Below are 9996 nucleotides of genomic sequence, written 5' to 3'. Positions count from 1 at the left end.
CACAGCTGCCGCTCAACGGCATTCCGTGTTCTGACCACCGGGATCGGGCCGCCATACCCAAACTCCTAGGACTTCTGGGGCTGATGTAATATTACACCACGAGTACAAATCAGTACTTTTATGAATATTAATTGGCATATAGTTAAGCTGAAATCTAACATAAGCATTAAAGAAATCCATTTATTGGTGATAAGAGCTGATAAGGGAGGAGCCATAGTAACAGGGATACCCAACAAATGTCTCTGTGATATCCCTTCCTCATCAGCCATTCCAGCGCAGTATATAGATGTCACATCTGATCCCACTGGAGAGATCAAAGAGACAACTACCCAGTATAATTTGGAAGCATTGTAAAGGTGGGTGTGGTATGTAGGGATCCTGGCTGCAGAATGCCGGTGGGGGGTTGAGTGCAGAGCCCCCTGCTGCATTATGAATCCAGGATAATACTTATAGATGAGGTTCCCTCCTCCTGCAGCTTCCATGCTACCTGATAAGCGGCTCTGGTCATTTATTGCACCTAGTACCAAAACAGCCGCTGTGTTATCATATTATTCTTCTCTTCCTCAGTATTTAGGAGTCTATTCAGGAAAGGGCCAGGTCCCATAGCAGATATTGGAGGAGCATCCTGTAATAGGGCCCAATGGTGAGGAGAGCCTGGCGGTGTCCATCCACCCTCCCTAGGCCCCAGCTCTGCTCTTCTGCATGCTAAGGATGCTGGGAGCGGGAACCTTGGGAGGGCGGTTTGGCATTGTGATGCCTCCCAGCGGCCACACCCAGCACGGATGGCAGCGTCACCACTGGGTCTATGTACTATGAGCGGCACATTTCCACTCCTGCCATCAGTAATATATAAAACATTGGAACCTACCGGATAGATCGCCTGTGTCAGTATCCCGAAGTTTGAGATGAATCCCATACCCAGCAATATTCTCTGCAGCAGCAGCTGGTGTTTTTCACTGTCCACGTCCCTCAGATACATAAATCTGTACCTGATGTATACTATAGCCGATCCAAGCACAGCACAGCCGGAGAAGACCACGGTAAACACGGTGGACTCCGGGAAGTGCGATCCAGTGTCACTGTGAGGAGAAGACAACAGATACATGTGATGTAATATTGTATAATTGGACATATACTACTTGTATAAGCCGGAGCTCGTGTACATAGTGATTCTGTGTAACACAGTCAGCCTATATGTGTAACCCGGCAGCAGAGATGCAGGACAGTATAATGCCAACACATCTGTCCCAGAGGAGAAGACCAGGTTACACCTCAGTAACTAACTGACACATTCTTCCTCAAAAGAAAAGAGATCCACATATGCAGATTGGGGGACTACTCTGTCATTCCAGAGACCCACTGCCCCCCCCCCCCCCCCCCCATGCCCAGCCCAGGACCCCATGGTGTAAACCAGGGGTGGGGAACCTCCGGCCCGCGAAGCCGTTTGGTCCGGCCCACCAGCTGGTGTCAGTGAGACACGCTGCCGCTCAGTCCGGCGGCAGCGTGTCTCAGCTGTCAGAACAGGGAGACAGGGAGGAGAGCGCGGCTGTCGAGTGGAGCGGCGGCGTGTAGTACTGCAAACCAGCCGCCGGTCCGTGAGCCAATCAGAGCTCGCGGACCGGCAGCCAATCAGGAGCCGCGGCTGCCGGTCCACGAGTTCTGATTGGCTCTCGAACCGGCGGCTGGTTTGAAGTACTACACGGCGCCGCCGCTCCCACCCGACAGCCGCGCTCTCCTCCGTGTCTCACGGTAAGCAGCACGGAGGGGAGGGAAGAGGGCATCTGCATACCTGGCACTGTGGGGGCATCTGTATACCTGGCACTGTGGGGGGCATTTGTATACCTGGCACTGTGGGGGGCATTTGTATACCTGGCACTGTGGGGGCATCTGCATACCTGGCACTGTGGGGGCATCTGCATACCTGGCACTGTGGGGGCATCTGTATACCTGGCACTGTGGGGGGCATTTGTATACCTGGCACTGTGGGGTCATCTGTATACCTGGCACTGTGGGGGGCATTTGTATACCTGGCACTGTGGGGGCATCTGTATACCTGGCACTGTGGGGACATCTGTATACCTGGCACTGTGAGGGGCATTTGTATACCTGGCACTGTGAGGGGCATTTGTATACCTGGCACTGTGAGGGGCATTTGTATACCTGGCACTGTGGGGGCAATTGTGGATCTGGCACCGCACTATTGGGGGCATATGTGTATCACGTCCAATTTTAACTGGCCACACCCATTTTTTTGGCGCGTGCGCGCCTCCGGCGCGCACACACAGTACCTCTAAGGGGCAGACCTACTGGGGGGCAGGGTAATTTTTTAAGTTGAGAATTTTTGTATGGCCCCCGAAGGATTTTATAAATATCCAAATGGCCCTCGGTAGAAAAAAGGTTCCCCACCCCTGGTGTAAACCATCCAGCGTTATATAAAGTCTCACAAATATTAATAGTATTGTTCTCTTACCTAATTAGCATAATCCATGAATCATGATGACCACAGAGTATGGTCAGAAGAAACGCAGTAAAGAGTCCAGCCAGGGTCCAGAAGACCCAGACACACGGTACTATTGCTAGTCCAATCATCTTTACAATGCCAGGATACTGCCGCTGCTGTCTGTTATAGCTGGTCTGGGCATTGTGACATCACAAAAGGTGCAGGTGCACTACATGGTGCAGCATGCTACAGCTGGTCTTGTGACATCACTGAGGGGCGGTAACCATGGTTACTGCAGGTGCACTACATGGTGCCAGGGCCGGTGCAAGGTTTCTCAACGCCCTAGGCAAAACTTCAGCCTGCTGCCCCCCCCCCCAACCACACACCGAGTTTTAGTACTGTACATACAGAAAATGCGGTAGAACACAGAAAACAGGTTTTTACTGCATTTTCCTTTTAGTACATCCCGTCAAGCATGCTGACTCTAATGGGCCCTACACACTGGTCGATATCTCAGAACGATATTGTTCAGATAAGAACACTATATCATTCATATCGTTTAGTATGGAGGCACCGACGATGAAAGATGTGCCTCCCCGCAGTCGTTCATCGTTGGTTTTTAATAGTTTTTCAATGCAAGCCAATTTGAATGATATCGATCATCGTTCAAATCGCACTAATCGTCCAGTGTGTAGGGCTTATTAGTGGGAACTTCAGGACAGGTTGCTGCTGTAATGCTGCTGATGCTCTACCCCGGGTGCTCAAGAACCGCTAGACAAGGGCTGAATTAAGCCTTCGGGGGGCCCAGGGCACTTAAGTCAGCATACCTCCGCCGGGACACCGGCGGCGAAATGTCGGCAGGTGAGCGCAAGAAGACCCTTGTGGGCTCGTTGTGCTCGCCACAGGTTCTATCTACACTAGTGGGAATAGTCCCTGCTAGTCGGCATGCCGACTGTTGGGATTCTCAAGGGGCGGGATGAAGGGGGAACTGTTTTGACCGGTCACATAACTACATCCCGTGCCTGCTGTTTCTCTAATCCCGTGTGTGTGTGTGTGTGTATATGTATATATATATATATATATATATATATATATATATATATTCTAATAAAAGGCTAACGCTGCTCCTCACCTGTTTGGGGGGGGGGGGGTTTCAGTGTTTTTTCGTGCCGGCAGACTCTATATGGCGCCCGACCAAGCAGTACAAGTGTTGCTCCGTCCAGGTGTGCACAGCCACTGGCTCTGACATTACTGTTATGATGTTCTGTCATTTTGATGGCCTGGTAACTAGTGTATTTTATATATATATATATATATATATATATATATATATATATATATATAAATAATGTCATCTCTTTCCCCCTTCCAGCACCTCCATCCCTTATATATTTAAAGATGCACCCTCACCCCCACCCTTTGCTGTATAGATTAAATAATCCCCCCACACCTTAAGTATTTCCCAACCCTCTCACCCCCAGTCTTTATATATTAAATGAAGCTCTCACCTACCCAATGAGCCCCCAGTCCTTAATCCTGCTATATTTGGTGATGCAGTAGGAGGGACCCGACCCCTTGATCGCCCTATGTGTTGCGATCATGAAGGGTAGGGTGGGAGGGTCCACAGGGGCAAACACAGGATTTCTAAGAGGGGGTTTCCAGATAAATGCTATACATTTAAAGAATATATATATATATATATATATATATATATATACACACACACATCAGTGCCGTAACTAGACATTTTAGCACTGTGTGCAAGAAACGGCATCAGCGCCCCCCTTCCTTAACGAAAACCGGTGGCAGTGCGCGTCGTACGCGCACGCAAAAAATATAGGGGCGTGGCTTTACGGGAAAGGGGTGTGGTTACAAAATAATTCCAATTCATATAATGGTGCACAGTAGTCCCCATTATTCAAATTACGCCGCACAGTAGCACCACTACACCAGGTAGAGCCCCTTTTACACCTTAAGGCAGACAGCGTCCCCTTTTTACACATTACGGCGGACAGCGTCCTCTTTTTACACATTACGGCAGACAGCGTCCCCTTTTTTACACATTACGGCAGACAGCGTCCCCTGTTTACACATTGTGGCAGACAGAGTCCCCCTTTTACACGTTACGGCAGACAGCACCTCCTGTTTTACAAATTACGGCAGAGAGCGTCACCTTTTTTACACTTTACGGCAGACAGCGTCCACCTTTTACATGTTACGGCAGACAGCATCCCCTTTTACACATTATGGCAGGCAGAGTCCCCGTTTAACACAGTATGGCAGGCAGATTCACCCTTACACCCCCCCTCCCGTCCTAGTGTAGTGTAGTGTTGTGAAGTGTACTGTGGTGTAGTGTAGTGTAGTGTAATATAGTGTAGCGTAGTGTAGTGTAGTGTAGTGTAGTGTAGTGTAGTCACTTACGTGCTGTTGTGGGTGGGCGGCGGCGGCTTTACTGGGACACAGGCGGGCGGGTGGCGGCTTCAGCAGCAGGAGTCTTGTGGGCGGCAGCGGCTTCTGAATTTCAGGGGAGGGGGGCCGGGCTGCCGCTGGGCCATTGAGAAGGCTGCCTGTCGCACAGACGCTGAAGCGGCTTGAAAACTTCCTCTGAACTTGAAGCCGTGGCTTCAAGTTCAGAGGAAGTTGTGGAACACAGGTGGGCGGGTGGCGGTGGCTTCAGCGGGACATGGTTGTGTCTAGGCGGTGGGCGGCAGCTTCAGAGGGACATGGGCGGCTCCGCCGTCAGCGGGACACAGGCGGCGCGGCCTTCAGCAGTCTGGGCTCGAAGCTAGCAGGTGTGATGCCCGATGGTGTGCCCTCAGTGCATTTGTGGGCAAGGCACCATTGGCACACACCTAGTTACGGCTCTGATATACATAAGACTGCACCCCCCTCCCTCCCGCATTCAATGCAATTCAGCAACCAGATGACACTCCATGGGTGTTTAAAAAAAAAAAAAAAAAACAGAAAAACAGTGGCTGTATCATTTTCTATAAGAGTATGTGTGTAATAAATATATATATATATATATATATATATATTACACACATACTTACTGTATATTTCTATACATAAACACACCATACACACACACACTCGCATATAAATACATACACATAAAGTACGGTCACACTTAAACATTTGGAGGAGCTTGGAGTCCTTCTGACAAACTTATGCTGCATACCAGGGCAGACTAGCTGCCTCTTCCTGGAGCTCAGTGCAGCTGTGTACCTGCCTATCCTGTCGCTGCCGAGTTCCTGCTGCTACCAACATTTCTGGGTGCCAAGTGTCCGCCGTTGCCGACTGCCCGCTGTTCCCGCCTCTGCTGAGTTCCTGCTGCAGCTCCCCTCCGCCCTCTATACATTGCACACGCTGCAACTTTGATCCTGGCAGCGGCAGTCACTCTCAGTGTGACTGTGTAAAGCTGCCTTCGTCCACCAAAAACCCCCAACTTGTCCCATCAGCGGAGGTCCCTGCATGTGCCGGGGGGGGGGGGGAGGAGGGAGGGGGGCTGGGCTGTAATATTCATGATATGCAATCGCCGAGTCAGGGCGGGGGGGAGGTGTAAAGCGCAGGGTGAGATCGCGGACGTCTGTGGAGAAGACAGTTAGAACAACTGTAACCTGCTTACTCTAAGTGCATAGAGTATTGAAGCCGCTGCCAATGGGTTACATTCACACTGACAGTGCAGCAGGGATGTCGCGGCCGCCTATCTGTTACGGCAGCGGCTTCAATACTCTATGCACTTAGAGTAAGCAGGTTACAGTTGTTCTAACTGTCTTCTCCACAGACGTCCTCGATCTCACCCTGCGCTTTACACCTCCCCCCCGCCCTGACCCCGCGATTGCATATCATGAATGCTGCCGGCTATGGTTACAGAGTTGTTGTAGCAACAGTCTCCTGCTCCTCTACACGGTAACGCTCCACATGACAAGAAGCCAAGCATTCATCGGCAGCATGAGCTGCCGCCCTCCAGTGGTCTGCGCCCATAGGCAGCTGCCTAAAGCTGCCTAGTGGTGGCGCCGGCCCTGCATGGTGCAGCGTGACGCTTACTCCCTGTTACCACAGAGTATTAGAGGCTGTATTTTTATTTGGGATGATTATAGTTTTTCAGCCAACTTAATTTTATTTTACTTTTATATATATAAAGTATGTATATATATGTATATGTGTGTTCAGGAGTGTGTTTCTAAAGCTGACAAGCCCTTTCTTTTTTGTTCATTCTATCTATGTACCCTGACTAACAGAGGGTACCTCCTGAGGTGAAGCAGAGTACCAGCGCAGAATTTGGGCCATACTTGCCTACCTGACCCTCTCCATGAGGGAGAAAATGCTCTGTTCCTGGACTTTCCTGGTAATGTATGATTGCCATCACCTGCGGTGAGCTAGTTAATTGATAAGAAAGGTGTTTCACCACAGGTGATGGCAATCATACATTACCAGGAAAGTGCAGGAACAGAGCATTTTCTCCCTCATGGAGAGGGTCAGGTAGCATACCTCCCAACATGACCCTCTCCAGGAGGGACACAATGCTCTGCTTTTGGATTTTTCTCTTAATTTATGATTGCCGGCACCTGTGTTGTACAGGTTACTGGATAAGAAAGGTGTTTCACCACAGGTGATGGCAATCATACAGTAAGAGGGAAGTCCAGAAGCAGAGCGTTCTGTCCCTCGTGGAGAGGGTCATGTTGGGAGGTATGAGGTAGGCAAGTATGATTTGGGCTTAATTGTCATTGCGCTTGGGGTCACATGACATAGGGGCGAGTGTACATTTATATTTCATGTACTTTGAATCTGTAACTACTAGTACAAGTTTTTAAGCCTAAACCCCATACTTGCCTACCTGACCCTCTCCATGAGGGAGAAAATGCTCTGTTCCTGGACTTTCCTGGTAATGTATGATTGCCATCACCTGTGGTGAAACACCTTTCTTATCAATTACCTAGCTCACCACAGGTGATGGCAATCATACATTACCAGGAAAGTCCAGGAACAGAGCATTTTCTCCCTCATGGAGAGGGTCAGGTAGGCAAAACCCCACAGTAACCAATAGCAATGCAGAATTTGTGCTGTGTGTATAAAGTTTGTTGTTTTGAACAAAAAAAAAAAAAAGTGATCAGAGTAACCTGCAGCTCCCATGATGCCCTGGGGCAGCAGCACAGAGCACAGATAAACCAGACACAGAGGTGGCACCTGCAGGGTATTAGCTGTATATTGCCCTAGTTATAGTGAGATAATATATACACCATTACATTTACTGGCAGCTCTATGTGCAGTGGGAGGTGAGAGGGCTTGGAGATGTGAGGTGGGGACACTGGGAGGTGTTGTGAAGTGAGAGGGCTGGGAAGTGTGAGGTGGGGAGACTGGGAGGTAAGAGAGCTGGGAGGTGTGAGGTGGGGAGACTGGGAGGCAGGGGTGAGAGAAATGTGAGGTGAGGAGACTGGGAGGCATGAGGTAGGGGTCTGGGAGGTGTGGGGTAGGGAGGCTGAGAGGTGTGAAGTGGGGAGGCATGAGGTGAGAGGGCTGGGAGGTATGAGGTTAGAGAGGTGTGAGATGAGGAGACTGGGAGGCATGAGGTGAGAGGCAAGGGAGTGACATGTGTCCTGTTGCTGTCACATAGGAATACTGTCATTATTCTGCCTGTGGGGCCCCGGGCCCTGTGCTGGGGGTGAGGTGCTGGTGCCCCTGCATTAGTGACCTGCATGGTGCCGCAGCCATTATACAGGGGCAAGTTCGGATGTGAATGGTCACAGCAGTATTGTGCGTGCGTCAAGTGGACTTTTGATCATACATGTCTACTTGTGGGAACTCATCTCCAGGAGATTCTAGAGGGGAGGTCCAATTGGCAAGTGAAGGTGGGGTGGCCACGCATTTTGTGTCATCCTGGTCCCATCCCCGATGTGCAATACACTAATAATGGGAAGTTACACTCAAGGTCACAGCAGGTTGCAGCAGGAAGAGATCTGTCGCTGATCAAGACCCTGCCCAATTTATCAGGAAGCGGGATTAATCTGGATATACTTGTTGCTTTCTGCAAAGTAATGGGACAGGAGGCACGTGGAGCGGATATAATTTTGTATAAGCACTATGGTTATTTCCGGTATACTAAACATTTGCGCAGTTGTGATATATAGGGACATATGTTTCTCTATTACAGCATCTGGCGCCATAGCCTCCAAGCTGATCACGTGGCCTCATGGTTATCCTTCTGGCACAGTCCGGCCATCTGCCATACAGTAGCTGCTCGGAAGAGAAACCCTCCTGGCAAAAGAAGGTGGAACTATTTGTAGAGCCCATCCGCCATGAGCACTGGGAATACTGCCGCAGGGATACAGTAAGTAGCTGTGAGATCACTTTATTCCAGAGGCTCATTACATGCCTCGTACTCTGACGCAGGACGCCCATTTACACCCTGTGATCAGATTACTCTGTCACCTTCATCACTGTACCTTGCAGCCAAATGGGCGTATCCCGCCACCCGGGTCACCTGCCGTACCCGCCTGTTACTGACGTCTATTCTTACACACAGCTGGAACCAATCCAGGCTAGCTTAAAAAATCTTGCATGTAACCCAATCGAGCGCCGGGATGTAATGGAGACCGTGATCGCCGGCGTGCCTTGTAGGTAATTGCCCCCCGAGGTCGTCCGGCATTATTCCGCTCCTCCGGCGATCTCACCCTCCATTACATCCCGCCGTGGACGTCTGTACACATATTCTCATTTCATATTGATAATAACAAAAAGTTGGCGCTGAATGACCTGAGTAATGTGTCCGGTGACCGTCTCATGGAGAATATACCAAAGAGTTTAATACAGAAATAATAGACATATAAAATACCGACACACAATAGAAAGCAGATGCGAAACCTCGTCTGTATCAAACACAAACAATTTGACCCCGTGCGAATCCAGAAAAGAGAATGATGTTCCGGGTTACAAATTGGAAGATAGAAAGTTTGGTATTCAGTCTTTAGGTCGACAGTCATTAGGTCGACCACTATTGGTTGACATGCATTAGGTCGACTACAATTGGGAACGGTAACCTATGCCGAGCGCAGCAGTAGTGGAGCGAGGCACCTTGCCCGAAGCATGGCGAGCGAAGCGAGGGGACACGGTGCACTAATTGGGGTTCCCGGTCACTTTCCGAAGAAAACAACACCAATAAAAAAAAAAAAACTCCTGTCAACCTTTTCTCATGTCGGCTTTTGCCAGGTCGGCATAATGACCGTGTCGACCAATTTCAGGTGTTGGCCTAATCACTGTCGACCTAATGACTGTCGACCTAGTTACTGTCAGCCCAGCGATCCACACTCAGAAAGTTTATATTCATCCTATGTATACAACGATTGCTCCGGGGACAGTAACACCAGACAGACCCTTCCAACACCCGGACTCTGTATATTCTGGTATGGTCTATTGTAGAAGCAAACGTTGGTGACATAGGGGGTCATTCTGAGTTGATCGATCGCTGCCAATTTTCGCAGCGCAGCGATCAGGTGAAAAAGCGGCATTTATGCGCATGCGTATGGGCCGCAATGCGCATGCGCGTCGTACGGGTA

General features: G+C 49.8%; 1 long non-coding RNA gene across 1 annotated transcript in view; it reads left to right on the top strand.

Moving 5' to 3' along the window:
- The first annotated feature begins 7572 nt into the window (after positions 1–7572).
- Positions 7573–9996, top strand: part of LOC134981088 (uncharacterized) — a 108396-nt gene continuing 105972 nt past the window's right edge. The window contains exons 1-2 of the long non-coding RNA XR_010190516.1: positions 7573–7637; positions 8595–8771. This is a non-coding gene — a long non-coding RNA (uncharacterized LOC134981088). The remainder of the gene's footprint in view (positions 7638–8594; positions 8772–9996) is intronic.

The sequence above is a fragment of the Pseudophryne corroboree genome, chromosome 12 (genome assembly GCF_028390025.1).
Source record: "Pseudophryne corroboree isolate aPseCor3 chromosome 12, aPseCor3.hap2, whole genome shotgun sequence".
Taxonomy (NCBI): Eukaryota; Metazoa; Chordata; class Amphibia; order Anura; family Myobatrachidae; genus Pseudophryne; species Pseudophryne corroboree.
This window is presented reverse-complemented; position numbering and strand designations above follow the sequence as displayed.